We start from the raw sequence: 18,446 nt of genomic DNA on the forward strand, positions 1-18,446 counted from the left end.
ACGGAGTACGATATATTAGTCCGTGAATCGGGATGTCGACTGAATGTGGACAAATAGGCGATGGCTATACTGCTTAAATCTTGAATCACTTGATTATAATTATTAATTAATATTATAAGTATTATTATATTATATATATTTAAGTGGTTATACATGTGGGATGATATATATCTTTGTTTGGATCCAGTTGTAGATACACTGCCAATCCATCCCATCTCCTGATGTATGCCATGATGTCATCCAATAAAACCCAATCACTAACCATCATCGAGTCACCTATTACCACCTTTTAAGTACCACTGCTACCCACTCCATCATCATCGTTTTACATTCTGTGTCACTGCTAGATGCTTCTGCTTGAACAGCAGCTTCGACTGCAACCTATACTAGTTATGCTCGATCTAATAACTCACACACCAACTATGATCACCGACATCCCCAACATTAGACGGCGACTGCTATATTTTTTTTTTGTTTTTGTTCGAGCTAAAAACCATCACAACCATTTGGTTTTCTGTGGTTGTTTCACTGTTGCTGTTATTTCCTACCACAACCACCATGTTCGCCACCATCATACCGATATCACCACCTAACACGGCCACCACCACTGCCGTCTGCTGCAGTCACTATCACTCTACAACCACCTACCTACTCTCTCTCTTCCAATATATTTTTCTCCTCTCTTCTACTTCGTATATTCCTGCTGCGATGCTACTGTCTTTCTATCTCTGCTTAGCCCATAAACCGCCACCACACAACCCATTGATTAACTTTTACTGTGAATTCGTTTGTTCCCATATTGTTGCTGTGAATTCGATGTACTCTCTGCTCCGGTTCTTGTTAAATGATGATGAAGTAATGATGATAATGGAAGGTGACATAGGATGATGTGAAGGTGACGGTTACAATACTTGCATCTGTTTAATATATTTTTTTCTTCCGGACATCAAGCCACATCACAAAACGAAATCGGTATTATTTAAAGGTTAATGGGCCAAGTTCTTTTGTTTATTCGTTGGGCCGTAAAAGATAGTCTCACCATGTTGGGCTATTTATTGAATTTGCTGTTCCATTTTTTTTTTTTTGTTTAGAAGCCAGGATTGAAATTATAAAAAAAAAATAAAAAAAATAATAATAAAAGATAATGGTGTTATGATACAAGATAACATAGCGAATGAATGATGAAATGGATACAAAGTCGATGATCTTTTAGAATGATGATGAAATCGTGACTAGATGATCGGTGAGGAAGTATGATGATGTTGTCGAGAGAGGACGATGATGATAATGAATCATGGTGATGGGCTTTGAAGATATCGTGATGATCATGATGAGATGACATGATTATGATGATACGAGTGATGATACGTACGATGCTTGATGATGTTGAAACGATGATGATGATGATTATTTTGGTGATGATGATAATAAGATGAAAATAAAATAGTTCATACATATTATTAACTAGACGAGTGAGTTAAAAACAGAAACAAATTAATGGTGTAGTGGTTTGGAAGGGAATTGTTGAAGCAAGAGGTCTTGAGTTCGAGCCCGGGCAGCGGCATTTTTTTTTATTTCTAAAAGCCTAGTCTCTTGAGGTAGTATTATTATTATTATCATTATTATTATTATCTACTTGTTATTAATATTGTATTATTAATATTATTATTGTTTAAAACATGATGAATATATTGATGGATATAATTATAATCATAATGATATGAAGTATATGATTCAAGCATTATGAGATAACTAAGATTAAGATAACATATAAGTATAGTTATGAATATAATTAAGCTATGATTAAATGAATTATCATTATTATTAAAAATGTCTTTTTTTTTAATTAAAAACTATCATTATTATTATTATTATTATTATCATTTTTACTACTAGTATCATTAGTATTATTATTATTATTATTATTACGACTATATTATTATTAAAAGAATCATTTTAGTAAAATTATCGTTTTTATTAAAGTTATTATCTTTATTAAAATTATCATTTTAAAAATTAACATTTTTATTATTACTATTTTTACTATCATTATTATTATTATCCTTAATTTAGTATTATTACAATTATTAATTTAACAAATAAATGATCGTTATATAAAAATATATTTAACTATATTAATATATCTAAAAATATAACCTTATTTGTTCGATTCCCATTATATGTGTTAATATATATCTAAATGATATAGGTTCGTGAAGCCAAGGCCAACCCTATACTTGTTCAATGTCGTCATATGTATTTTTACTACAAAATACAGTAGGTGAGTTTCATTTGCCTTTTTTACCCTTTATATTTTTGGGCTGAGAATACATGCGCAACTTTTATAACTGTTTTACGAAATAGACACAAGTAATTGAAACTACATTATATGGTTGAATTATCAAAATCGAATATGCCCCTTTTTATTAAGTCTGGTAATCTAAGAATTAGGAAACAGACACCCTAATTGACGCGAACACTAAAGATAGATCTATCGGGCCCAACAAGCCCCATCCAAAGTACCGGATGCTTTAGTACTTCGAAATTTATATCATGTCCGAAGGAGGATCCCGGAATGATGGGGATATTCTTATATGCATATTGTGAATGTCGGTTACCAGGTGTTCAATCCATATGAATGATATTTTTGTCTCTATGCACGGGACGTATGTTTATGAGAAATGGAAATATGAAATCTTGTGGTCTATTAAAATTATGAAATGATTATTTATGTTAAACTAATAAACTCACCAACCTTTTGGTTGACACTTGAAAGCATGTTTATTCTCAGGTATGAAAGAAATCTTCCGCTGTACATTTGCTCATTTTAGAAATATTACTTGCAGTCCCTCATGACATATTTCAAAAGACGTTGCATTCGAGTCGTCGCGTTCATCAAGATTATTAGTAAGTCAATTATAGTTAGATATATTATGAAATGGTATGCCTGCCTTCAACTTTTGATGTAATGAAAGTTTATCTTTTCAAAAACGAATGCAATGTTTGTAAAATGTATCATATAGAGGTCAAGTACCTCGCGATGTAATCAACTGTTGTGAAACCTTTATAATCGATATGGACTTCGTCCGGATGGATTAGGACGGGTTTTCACAGTTGGTATCAGAGCGGTGGTCTTAGCGAACCAGGTCTTGCATTAGTGAGTCTAACTGATAGTCATTAGAATGCATTAGTGAGTCTGGACTTCGACCGTGTCTACATGTCAAAAGTTTTGCTTATCATTTAGTGTCGAAAAATTAATTGCTCATCATCCTTGAAGTCTAGACACGTCCTACTGCCTCTATTGCATAGACAGTGTATAGATAAATTCATATCTTAGCGTATCTATTACTGAAAACTTTGCCTGACAGCTTCCGTAGATTCCTCCGTAATTTTTGGAATTTTAGTATTATATATGCATATGTAAATTATGTATTGCAGGGTACTAATCTACATCATATAATTCATTTCTTATTGAAATTCCTTCGTCTGATTGTACGAGATGAATCCCTCAACCAGTTCGAGTCCCTCAGAATTCGATAGCTATTCCGATAGTTATTCCGACAGTTATTCCGATATGGAAACACACTTGAGCTCCGAAAGCAGTATAACCAGAATGAATCAACCAATCATCCATTCCCAATTCATCTGATGGATTCATAGTCGACTTAATCAATGGAGACGCGCAGGAGGCGATTCCCATCCACTAACTGAATTCACCTTTTGGTGAAGAACCTGAAGCACTTACCGGCGAACCTGTTCGTAACACCATTTCACCTTCATTTCCCAAATATCTCGCCATGACTATATCATAACTCAGATTCTAAACCTTATTCATCCGCTCGTTCCGACCGACAATCATCCCGGGGTAATCGAAGAAGTCAACGAGCTTCGCGCTCGAGTAATCAATTTGGAGAACATGGTGCAAAACTTACCAGCTTCAGCAACATCAACGGCATCAACAGAACCATCAGTAAAAACACCAATACCATCAACAATCCATGCCTCGACATCTCATTCTGTACCTCGAATATAATTATTGTTCTACGAATCGTTCTACGTCATTTATCTTCGTTCGACATGGCGATTATGTAATCTCTAATATGTTAGAGATTATATATTCTTGTTCTAACGATAAATCAAATGAGTTTAATATTATATTGACACATTAAATCCATGATTACATCTGAAGAAAATATATATGTATATATGTTTTCATAAAGATTGTAATTAAAAATTCTTTTGTACAAACTGTTAATGGTGAAAATATTTTAACGGGTAGGTAATACCCGAGGAATATTTAAATTTCACATTAATAAGTTACACTGTATATTCTTCGAATCTGATTCAACAGTTATTCACTATCCTACTTACATCCACCGGCATCCGTATCCGTTCACCACGGAATAACCATTTTCATTCAATTTTAAATTTGGATTTTGACCTATCAAAATCCAACAAGTGGCATAATGAAGAAAACATTTGATAAAATAAAATTTGTTAGAAACAGACTAATTAACTATGGAAAATTGTGTTAAGAATCCACGCTAACAAAATCCTAGCTAACTGTTCCTAGCTAACTATTAATTCTGTATTACATTTTATTTTATCGCAATTTATTTATCGCAGTTTATTTATCGCAATTTATATTCTCGCAATTTTATTTATCGTCATTTAATTTCTGTTATTTATTTTATGCACTTTAAATATCGGGACACGTATACAAGGTTTTGACATATCATATCGACCCATCTATATATATTATTTGGAATAACCATAGACACTCTATATGCAGTAATGCGGGAGTTAGCTATACAGGGTTGAGGTTGATTCTACAATAATATATATAGTTTGAGTTGTGATCGAGTCTTGAGGCATATACACGGGTCACGATACGTATTAATTAATTCGAGTATTATATATTAAATTATATATGAATTATTGGACTGTCAACTGTTGACTATCGACTGTGGACTAATAACATTGGAAAATTAAAATGAATTAAAATATTGACTATAACATATGAAACTAAACAATTCTTCAAGTTTGCCACTTGATTTCATCTTAAACCTCATTTATATCTTGACGATTACAGTCTGCGTTCAAACCTTTCATAGTTCTTGAAAACACCTCAATCGATAGGATGAATCAACCGTACTTCATCTACGGAAGGAAAGATTTATGCATATAGTTATGCACCTGAGAAACTCTCGAAACCTGAGTAAACGTTTAACACCTATCTGTGCTAACTCTTTTGACGTTGTTATTATCGAAAATAGCTTTACGATCCCCTTTCCAGAATTAGCCAATTTTGTCACAGCTCCAACAAGTCAACTACGACTTTTCTTTCGAAGCAGCTGTAATATAACCTTGATATATACGCGTGCGCTTTTATTGTTACCAGGGAACTTTTTACATTCCACCATATTACCAGCAGACGTACCGACAACCTCATTTCTATTTGGCTTAAATCTCTCCGACAAATCACTATATTTATCTATTGAAGTCTCGTCATGCACTCATCCGCATCTTGTAACGAGAACTGCCATAACAATTATCAGGAATCGGCAATCAGTAGTTTGAAAACTCACAGCATATCTACATCAACAGTTATATGTATGACATTTATCTTTTAGAATTATGATCTCTTATTTTGAAATTCTGAAAAGCACTCAGTCACAAATCAATACTCTGAATGTTGAAAAAGCTGAATGAAGCAGCAAAAACCATAGACAACCGTAAACGACCTTAATCGTCGGAAGTTTGATGATAAAGAATAATATGTTGGAAAAGCTCAGAAACGTTGGAACTGGAAAATGGATAGAGTTAACCATGAAGGAGACTAAGGACAAATACAAGGACCATACCCTATATTCAAAGAATCTAGATAATTCTGGATCCGTTGAAATCTTTAGAGAATATCTTGCTCCGAAGTCATGTTAAAATCTTGCGGAAAATCTTCCTCATCAACCATCGAACTTAGAAATTCCAAAATATCATCATCAATATCTTCGATATTTCTGAGGATATTTTCATAAATATTCTCGTCTGAAATTATATACCTCTTCGTGTTTCCTGTGTATCATTTATTGGAAACATTCAATAGAAAATTTAGTACCGAAAAACGGATTATGCCAAACTATGAAGAAAGCCGTGGACAAATCACAAAGAATAAGTTTGACTTCAAAGAATTCAAATGATTCAATGTCTGCTAAAGTCTTTAGTGAATATCTTGTTCCTTACTCTAAACCCTTGCGGACAATAGTTTTTATCATCCTCTGATTTTAGATATTCCAAGATATCATCGTATCTTTTATTATAAATATCCTCCATATTTCTGAAGATATTTTCATAACCATTCTTATCTGAAATCATTAATCTTTTAGTGCTATCAGTGTTGCATCATATAGAAACTATTAGTTTCTATATTCTGTAAACTTTCGAGCTTAAAATATGAATGTTATTGAAGTAATGTTGGGAATTGATGCATGAGTTAGTATAATATAATGACACTTGATCAATGTTATTATATTACAGTAAGTTATGCTGAGTTTCTAATGGGACGTGATGATTCATAGATTATAACATCATCATGTGCCATGTTACATAACTCTGTTATTCTGCTTAACTTCGGAACATATCAAGAAAGTATATTCTTGATAGTTCTATTCTCAGTGAATCTGATAATTTGACAAACCAAATCGTGCTATTACGTTCCTTCTTATTTAGAACATTAATAATATTCATTCTGAAACTTATATCTGCGAATTCTGGACCATTACAAGAGATGCCAAATCGTCAGAAGAAGAAACGAAGGGACAAAGCTCTGAAATAGAAATTGGAGTATAAATCGCAGCAAATAGGAGGGAGTATTAACGGTGGATGACAGTGATTATAGGAGACAGGAATAGGAACATTGAAATATAAGAGAAAATATAAAGCCCAATAACAACACGAAAGTTACAAACTGTGGATATTAATACGAATAGCAATATAAAGACACGGCCTAATTAAGAATAGTATCACCCCAAGGTTATATTAAAAGCAAACAGATTCTTCTGATGGAAGATTGAAAAGAAGAATGATAGAAATGTTAATTAGGAAAATATCAAGTATTAGAATTGGATTAAGCATTTTCACGATCTTTTGAATTTGGGAATTGAGTATTGAAGTGGTGAAAATTAATGGAACGGAAAAGGTAAAATTTATAGTGAAAATGTCAGACAGAGGAATTGAGGCAGATCACCGCATTTATTTATAGAAATCTAAATTTCCTTATTCGCAGGAGAATCAAATCTTTTAGATTTCGAAGATTTTCTTCAAATCCCTTAAATTCCGGAATTCAACCAAAACAACGTCAAAAGTTAAGACGCATCCTGTTTTCTAAATTCAATCGTGACTACGTCAAAAGTTAAGATGTATCTTACTTTCAAAATTCAACCCTGACTCTGTCAAAAGTTACGACGAATCTTTACTTATCCTATTTCAATCTTTTGTGATAATTTCACTTGTACGCTTCGAATAAATGAGTTGTTTTATTCAAATCACCTGAGGGTGATAAAACTTTAATTATTGACTCATATTCGTCATGAAAACATTTTTATTGTTAGCCATGACGACCACACTCAAATTTCGGGACGAAATTTCTTTAACAGGTAGGTACTGTGATGACCCGGGAATTTCCGACTAAATTTAAACTTAATCTTTATATCATTTCGATACGATAAGCAAAGTATGTATTGTTGAGTCTAGAAAATTTTGAAACGATGTTCATATATTCAATTGACCTTCGACTGCTCTCGACGATTCACGAACAATTAATTGTAAATAGATATATGTGTATATATATATATATATAAATAATAATTCAAAATATAATTTGAAGTATTATATGATGTTGTTATTAAAAATTAATAAAATAAAAATAGGATACTATAATAATTATTATTTAAAATATATCTATATATATAAATAAAGTATATATTAAAAATAAATATTAAATGATTGTAATACTCGTTTGATGTTCCGATTGATATTAAACAAGTTAAATTCAAACATAAATAATTTTAAAATAAACGGTGATCCGGAAATGAATTCTATTAATTTTAGGCTTACTAAAAATATATTTAGGAACAATTTGTTGAATTTTAAAACTTTTTATATTTTACTTGTGGTTGGGAGTGAACAATTAATGTAATTTTTATTTAATAGTTAATGACCGAATTTTATACCAAAATGACTGAAATAATTAAAGATAATTAATTTAAAAATTTTGGATTTTTTCGAAGACTTTTATCCGTCACTAATTTACAACGGAGTACGATATATTAGTCCGTGAATCGGGATGTCGACTGAATGTGGACAAATAGGCGATGGCTATACTGCTTAAATCTTGAATCACTTGATTATAATTATTAATTAATATTATAAGTATTATTATATTATATATATTTAAGTGGTTATACATGTGGGATGATATATATCTTTGTTTGGATCCAGTTGTAGACACACTGCCAATCCATCCCATCTCCTGATGTATGCCATGATGTCATCCAATAAAACCCAATCACTAACCATCATCGAGTCACCTATTACCACCTTTTAAGTACCACTGCTACCCACTCCATCATAATCGTTTTACATTCTGTGTCACTGCTAGATGCTTCTGCTTGAACAGCAGCTTCGACTGCAACCTATACTAGTTATGCTCGATCTAATAACTCACACACCAACTATGATCACCAACATCCCCAACATTATACGGCGACTGCTATATTATTTTTTTTTTGTTCGAGCTAAAAACCATCACAACCGTTTGGTTTTCTGTGGTTGTTTCACTGTTGCTGTTATTTCCTACCACAACCACCATGTTCGCCACCATCACACCGATATCACCACCTAACACGGCCACCACCACTGCCGTCTGCTGCAGTCACTACCACTCTACAACCACCTCCCTACTCTCTCTCTTCTCTCTCTCTTCCAATATATTTTTCTCCTCTCTTCTACTTCGTATATTCCTGCTGCGATGCTACTGTCTTTCTATCTCTGCTTAGCCCATAAACCGCCACCACACAACCCATTGATTAACTTTTACTGTGAATTCGTTTGTTCCCATATTGTTGCTGTGAATTCAATGTACTCTCTGCTTCGGTTCTTGTTAAATGATGATGAAGTAATGATGATAATGGAAGGTGACATAGGATGATGTGAAGGTGACGGTTACAATACTTGCATCTGTTTAATATTATTTTTTTCTTCCGGACATCAAGCCACATCACAAAACGAAATCGGTATTATTTAAAGGTTAATGGGCCAAGTTCTTTTGTTTATTCGTTGGGCCGTAAAAGATAGTCTCACCATGTTGGGCTATTTATTGAATTTGCTGTTCCATTTTTTTTTTTTTTGGTTTAGAAGCCAGGATTGAAATTATAAAAAAAAATAAAAAAATAATAATAATAAAAGATAATGGTGTTATGATACAAGATAACATAGCGAATGAATGATGAAATGGATACAAAGTCGATGATCTTTTAGAATGATGATGAAATCGTGACTAGATGATCGGTGAGGAAGTATGATGATGTTGTCGAGAGAGGACAATGATGATAATGAATCATGGTGATGGGCTTTGAAGATATCGTGATGATCATGATGAGATGACATGATTATGATGATACGAGTGATGATACGTACGATGCTTGATGATGTTGAAATGATGATGATGATGATGATTATTTTGGTGATGATGATAATAAGATGAAAATAAAACAGTTCATACATATTATTAACTAGACGAGTGAGTTAAAAACAGAAACAAATTAATGGTGTAGTGGTTTGGAAGGGAATTGTTGAAGCAAGAGGTCTTGAGTTCGAGCCCGGGCAGCGGCGTTTTTTTTTATTTATTTCTAAAAGCCTAGTCTCTTGAGGTAGTATTATTATTATTATCATTATTATTATTATTATTATTATCTACTTGTTATTAATATTGTATTATTAATATTATTATTGTTTAAAACATGATGAATATATTGATGGATATAATTATAATCATAATGATATGAAGTATATGATTCAAGCATTATGAGATAACTAAGATTAAGATAACATATAAGTATAGTTATGAATATAATTAAGCTATGATTAAATGAATTATCAATATTATTAAAAATGTCATTTTTTTTTAATTACAAACTATCATTATTATTATTATTATTATCATTTTTACTACTAGTATCATTAGTATTATTATTATTATTATTATTACGACTATATTATTATTAAAAGAATCATTTTAGTAAAATTATCGTTTTTATTAAAGTTATTATCTTTATTAAAATTATCATTTTAAAAATTAACATTTTTATTATTACTATTTTTACTATCATTATTATTATTATCCTTAATTTAGTATTATTACAATTATTAATTTAACAAATAAATGATCGTTATATAAAAATATATTTAACTATATTAATATATCTAAAAATATAACCTTATTTGTTCAATTCCCATTATATGTGTTAATATATATATAAATGATATAGGTTCGTGAAGCCAAGGCCAACCCTATACTTGTTCAATGTCGTCATATGTATTTTTACTACAAAATACAGTAGGTGAGTTTCATTTGCCTTTTTTACCCTTTATATTTTTGGGCTGAGAATACATGCGCAACTTTTATAACTGTTTTACGAAATAGACACAAGTAATTGAAACTACATTATATGGTTGAATTATCAAAATCGAATATGCCCCTTTTTATTAAGTCTGGTAATCTAAGAATTAGGGAACAGACACCCTAATTGACGCGAACACTAAAGATAGATCTATCGGGACCAACAAGCCCCATCTAAAGTACTGGATGCTTTAGTACTTTGAAATTTATATCATGTCCGAAGGAGGATCCCAGAATGATGGGGATATTCTTATATGCATATTGTGAATGTCGGTTACCAGGTGTTCAATCCATATGAATGATATTTTTGTCTCTATGCACGGGACGTATGTTTATGAGAAATGGAAATATGAAATCTTGTGGTCTATTAAAATTATGAAATGATTATTTATGTTAAACTAATGAACTCACCAACCTTTTGGTTGACACTTGAAAGCATGTTTATTCTCAGGTATGAAAGAAATCTTCCGCTGTGCATTTGCTCATTTTAGAAATATTACTTGGAGTCCTTCATGACATATTTCAAAAGATGTTGCATTCGAGTCGTCGCGTTCATCAAGATTATTATTAAGTCAATTATAGTTAGATATATTATGAAATGGTATGCCTGCCGTCAACTTTTGATCTAATGAAAGTTTATCTTTTCAAAAACGAATGCAATGTTTGTAAAATGTATCATATAGAGGTCAAGTACCTCGCGATGTAATCAACTGTTGTGAAACCTTTATAATCGATATGGACTTCGTCCGGATGGATTAGGATGGGTTTTCACAAGTGTGACCGGAATGGATCAACCAATCAGTCATCACCTATTCTGGATGAATTGGGGATGGGTTCGTAGCCTCCTGAATCATTGGAAACAAGAAGAAGGCGATCCTTTCCATCCACCACATTGCCCTCTTGGTGAAGAACCTGAAGCACTTACCGGCGAACCTGTTCAAGACACCATTTCTCTCTCATTTCCAGGGTATCTCGTCACGATTATATACTACCTCAAATTCTAGATTTTATTTATCCGCTCGTTCCGACCGACAATCATCCTGGAATAATAGAAGAAGTCAACGAACTTCGCGCTCGGGTAGTGGCTTTGGAGAATATTGTGCAGAGATTACAAACACCAGCAGCAGCACCAGCAGCATAACCAGTACCACCATCATCAACGCCAACAGTACCATTACCACCTCCAACCACAACCGCGTTGTAAACCTCAACTTCACAATCTGTCCCACGAGCATCAACATTATACGCACCATAGATACCAAGGAGTACCAACAACAATAACTGACGAAGTATTAATTCATAACTTCATTGGAGAAACATTCCGCTGCGATTATGTAATCTCTAAAGTTTTAGAGATTATTTAATCTAGCCCTAACCATAAATCAGTTAAGCGAACCAAAATGATAGAAGGAAGAGTAGAAACCCTGACAAAAATGGTGTGTGATTAACAAGTTAAACGTGTTTTACCAACAGCATCAACAGTACCGTCAACGTCACCAGCATCGTCAGTACAGTCAACATCAGAATCAACAACACCTATAACATCACAAACTACGTCAGTTCAAGAATCACTGTGGACATCATTACGAATCAATAACGTGTATATTGTATCAACAAGTTATGAAGAATTAACTCATTCCCTCTGAAGAAATTATATATATTATATATATATATATATATATATATATATATATATATATATATATATATATATATATATATATATATATATATATATATATATATATATATATACATATATATACATATATATACATATATATACATATATATATATATATATACATATATATATATATATATATATATATTGAAATAAAAAATAAATCTTTCCGCGCTAAGCTATTGTGTGTGAATCTTAACTACTCGGTTAATTCATATTACAAATATGCAATAATGTACGTCCTTCGGCCGCAACTTAACTAGCGTTAACTACAATCTCTGTCGCAATTCAACAAATTCCAATTCATAATAAATCAAGTATATATTTGATTTTACACTTTCATCATTGATGTAACCGAAACTTTTCAGATAACATCATTCGTACTTTTCGAAGTTCACAAGAATTTAACGAAAACCAACATCACATCTCACCAAATAACGAAGTATTGATTCATAATTTCAATATTATTGAAGAAATACTTATGTAACCTCTAAAACCTTCAAGGAATTATTCAATTCTAGTTCCAACCGTAAATCGAATGAGTTTAATTTAGTATTAACTCATTAAAATCTATGTTACATCTGAGGAGAATATATACATATATATTTTCATAAAGACTGTAATAAAATTCTTATGTACAAAATATTAATTGTGAAAATTTTTTAACGGGTAGGTAATACCCGAGAGATATATATAAATTCACAATTAATATGTTACATTCTTTGAATCAGATTAAGCAAATTATCAATTATACTTCCTACTTTCACAATAATATACATTCTTTCATAGAAATCAAAACAACCATACTCATTCAAACCCAATTACATATTCTGATTTTAAAATCTCAGAATTCAATTCGAGATATAACCGGTACCATCACTTTTAGATTCCTACATCTTTCAAAGCTATACTTTGACTTCAAAAGTGTGTTAGAACATCAAATGTATACAAACGATTACAATCTATGTTCAAATCCTTCGAAAATCTCTGAAGACACTTCAAATAATGAGCAATCGAGATGATAATCCAACCACATATTACCCATAGTTATGTACTTAAAAAGCTCTCGAAACCAAAGTCATAATTCAACACATATCTGTGTCAGATCTTTTGGCATTTATTAGCCAAAATAACCTTGCAATTCCTTTGTAAAGTAGCAAATTATATCACAGCTCCAGCAAGACAACTTTGATTTTTTCATTCGGAGTAGCCTTATCATAATTTTGATATATGTGATTACCCTTTTGTTACCGGAGAACATTTCATATTCCACTACATTAGCAATAAACTTACCAACAACTTCACTGATCTTGGGCATTCCGAAGAATCTTTATATTTATCGAAACCTCATCATTTACTCATCTGCCTCTTGTAACGAGAATTGCCATACGAATCATTGGGAATTAGCAATCAGTATTTTGAAATCTCACAGCATGTTGACGCCAACAGTTATACATAATGTCTATTTCCAAGACTTACATACTTCGAATGTGAAGTTTCTGAAAAACACTCTGAACCGCGAACTAGTTCTCGAAATGCTGATGAAGCAACAAAAACTGTAAATGACCTTAGCAGTAAAAAGTTTGATGATAAAGATTAGTGTATTAACAAAGCTCAGAAATAGAGAAGTTTTGGAACTGGAAAACGGATTGAGCAAAGTATGAAGGAGGCTGTGGACAAATCACAAAGACTGAAACTGCCTTCAAAGAATCCAAATGATTCAGTATCTACTGAAGTCATTAACGAATACCTTGCTTCTGATACTAAACCCTTACAGTCAATATTCTTCATCATCCTCTGATATTAGAAATTCTAAGATATCATCGTATCTTTCATTATAAATATCCTCCATATTTCTGAAGATATTTCCATAACTATTCTTATCTGGAATCATTTATCTCTTTGCGCTATCTGTATTAGATCAAAAAGGAAACTGTTTAGTTCCTATACTCTGTAAACCTTTGAGTTTAAAATATGAATGTTTTTGAAGTAGTGTTGGAAACTGAAGCATGAGTTAGTATAATATAATGACACTTGATCAACGTGATTATATTACAGTAATTCATGCTGAGTTTCTAAATGGAACGTGATGATTCACAGATCATAACATCATCATGTGCCATGTTATACGACTCTTGTATTCTATATAACCTCTAAAATATCAAGAAAATATTTCTTAATGATTCGGCCTTTTTCAAGGTATTCTAGTAATTTGACAAGTCAAGATCGTGCCATCACAATTTCCTTCCTAGAACATTAACAATGTTCATTCCGAAATTCATATATGTGAATTCTGGACCATTACAAGCGGTGCTTAATCGCAAGAAGAAGAAACGAAAGGACAAAACTCCGAAATAGAAATTGGGGTATAAATTGTAGCAAATAAAAGAGAGCATTAACTGTAGATGACAATGATTATAGAAGATAGAAACAGAGACTTTGAAATATAAGGGAAGATATAAAGCCCAACGACAAACCAAAAATTATAAACCATATATATCGATGCATATAGCAATATAAAGACACGGGAGAACTAGAAACACTATAAACCCAAGAGTATAGTAGAAGTAAATAGATTCTTCAGGCGGTAGATGAAAAAGAAGAATGACCTATATGAAAGTTATAAGTATATCGAGAATCAGAACTGGATGGAGCATATTGATGAATACTTTAAAATATGAGTTGAGGGGGAAAGAATAGAAAGTGATGAAACATAACTAGGAACTTAGAAATCAACAGATTTAACTCACACAATGACGAAATAAGTGAATCAGACCCTCTAGTGAATAGGTTAAGCTTTTTGGGATTAATTTAGTCATACCACAACTAAATCGAGTGTGATTAGATCAACACCTAGAGCTATTATTCACCACCTGGGTGATTTGGGTTGAGAGAGAATCGGAGGAGCTCACCAGATCTGAGTGTGTGTAACAAATGAGAGGCTTAACCTAAAATTAAGAACATAAGACTTTATATACCCATGCTGTTGACTCACCCGTACGATTCATCCATCACACATACGAGTTGGCTTCATCAGCCGTACGGGTGATCACTCACTCGTGTCTTCTCATTTAGGTTGTAATTGTGACTTAGCTCAGCATCAACCGTGCGTATGAGCCTGTCAGCCGTACAAGTGAGGTTTCACTCGGATATCTGACTAAGTCTAACATAGTCAAACATCCAAATCTCGTTCCTGCAGTTACTGTAACCACATACAAACACGGATAGGATAATAACGAACGATCATGGTGGCCTGTAAACTGTTGTACCTGCAATGGACGTGGGTAGATGTCTAGGGACTTGCATAAAATGCATCAATAGAAGGTGTGAGTTGTAAGAAAATGAAGGAGGTGAATTTATAAGAAAATCTCTAACAGAACAATTAAAATGGACGATCGCATTTAAAGCGGATCCTAATTCCTTTTGTTACCGGAGAATCAAATCTTATTACAAAGATTTTCTTCAAATCCCTTGAAATCTGGAAATCAATCATATCTACGTCAAATGATAAGATGAATCTACACTTACTCATTTCACTCTTCTATGTTAGCTTCATTCGTACTCTTCATATAAATGGATTGTTTATCCAAATTATTCGCTGATGATAAAACTCTAATTTTCAGCCTGTATGCATCATGAAAACATACTTATTATCATTCACGACCTTTCCACTCAAATTTCGGGACGAAATTTCTTTAACGGGTAGGTATTGTGACAACCCGAAAATTTCCAACCAAATTTAAACTTTATCTTTATATTATTCCGACACGATAAGCAAAGTTTGTTAAGTTAAATCTCAAGAATTTTAAATTGTGTTCATACATTCATTATAACCTCGACCAAATTCCGACGATTCACGAACCGTTATATATAAATAAATATGTATATATATGTATATATATATTATAACTTGAGAATATTAATAAAGTATTAAACGTATAATACTTTACATGAACGTATTTGTTTCAATATGTTTATCGATGGAATTAGAAGATAATATGGAATGATTGATTTATCAGATACATTATGATATGATTACGGGTCTATGTTATGAGGTCCACTGTGATTTAAAAAATCTATTCTTTTTGACAAAATTCAGAAAATGGTAAAGTGATTTATAAGTAAGAACGTGAAGTGTAAATAACTTAGATGTTGGATATCGACAAGTTATGTAACTCGACATTTTTCATTAAGATGATTTCATACGTTTATTTAACCTTTGAACTTTATCCCATGCTTCACCAACTAACTGTAATTTAAAAACTTGAAACCTATTATGAATATATATGATTCTACTTTTCTAAAACATTTTATGATATAACGATTTCCATTATTTAAACCCTTAAACAAAATGATTCTTAAAAATATATTTGGTTTTGGAAAACAAAATTATTATATTTATTTGATTTAGTTTCAAACGTACAAAAACGTTTTCAGTTTAAAAAGAACTTTATTATTAAAACGTATATAACTTTTATAAATATCTAGAACCACTTTTGACAACTCATTACTTAACCAGTATGATAAAGATAACGATATTTATATTTTATTTTATTAAATATATATAACGATTTAAATTAATATTATATATATTTATACGCGTATTATACGTACATAGTTTTATACTTTTACTATACTTAAACTTTACCTTTACTTTATTTTTACTTTACTTTAACTTTAATAATTCACTTTAATAATTCATACTTTAATAATTCATTTTAATAATTCATACTTTAATAATTCACTTTAATAATTCATACTTTAATAATTCACTTTAATAATTCATACTTTAATAATTCACTTTAATAATTCATACTTTAATAATTCACTTTAATAATTCAAAAATCTATTATAAATAGAATTCAATAGGTTTCATTATTTCATAAAAAACTTGAAAATATTTTTCTTTAAACTCTCTCAATCGATTTACATATATATATTGACTCCGTATTATTTCAAGATATTATTAGTATACATAAAATATTACGTCAGAGTGCTGTCCGAGTGATTTTGAAATTGTTTTTCGAGTGGGATTGGATTAAGGAAATTATGGGTTATAGCTATGGAGGTGATTGGGTATGGTTCATGGGTATGCTCGTGAGATTAATATAGTGTTTATCATCTCCGTTGCGTCTACGTACCTTTCCTGCAATATTGAATCTCAATATTGATACGTGAGTACTCATAATTTAACTTTTACATACTAATAGTGTATCCCTGACTAGTGCTCGAGTATATAGGATTATGCATGTTTGTACTTTTGATATTGCCTTTAGTTAGGTTATGTTGAATCCTGAATTAGTTATACATGTCGTTGGAAAGCTAGCGAAAAATTAAGAACTTTTCATTTAGATATCGAATGATTTCGATGAACAGATTTGAAGTTATAGTCCATCGAATTTTTGTATTATTATTAAAAATGATTATTATTATCGTCGTTATTATCGTCGTTCTAGTTTTAACTTATTATTATTATTATTATTATTATTATTATTATTATTATTATCTTTATCAATAAAAGGATTTATCATTAAAAATTGTTATTTTTTTTATTATTACTATCGTTATTATCGTTAAAGTTATAATTAGTATTATTATTATTATCCAATTATTATTATTATTATTATTATTATTATTATTATTATTATTATTATTATTATTGGTATTATTATTATCATTATTAATATATATATATATATATATATATATATATATATATATATATATATATATATATATATATATATATATATATATATATATATATATATATATATATATATATATATATATATATATCATTATTTAAAAATGGTTATTGTTATTGTTATTATTATTATTACTATATTATCATTAAGATAATTATTAGTATTATCGTTAATAATGTTATAGTAACTATCATTATTAATATTAATGTAATTAAAACAAATATTTGTAACACCTAATTATTTTGATTACTATTATTATCATTATTACGAACACGATATAAAAGACGATTAAAAGCTATTAAACGAAATAATAAGGAAATAATGGGTAAGAGTATCATGATAAAATTAAAATATTATAAGATATTGATTTAGATAAAAT

Source organism: Rutidosis leptorrhynchoides, chromosome 3, assembly GCF_046630445.1.
Source record: "Rutidosis leptorrhynchoides isolate AG116_Rl617_1_P2 chromosome 3, CSIRO_AGI_Rlap_v1, whole genome shotgun sequence".
Lineage (NCBI taxonomy): Eukaryota > Viridiplantae > Streptophyta > Magnoliopsida > Asterales > Asteraceae > Rutidosis > Rutidosis leptorrhynchoides.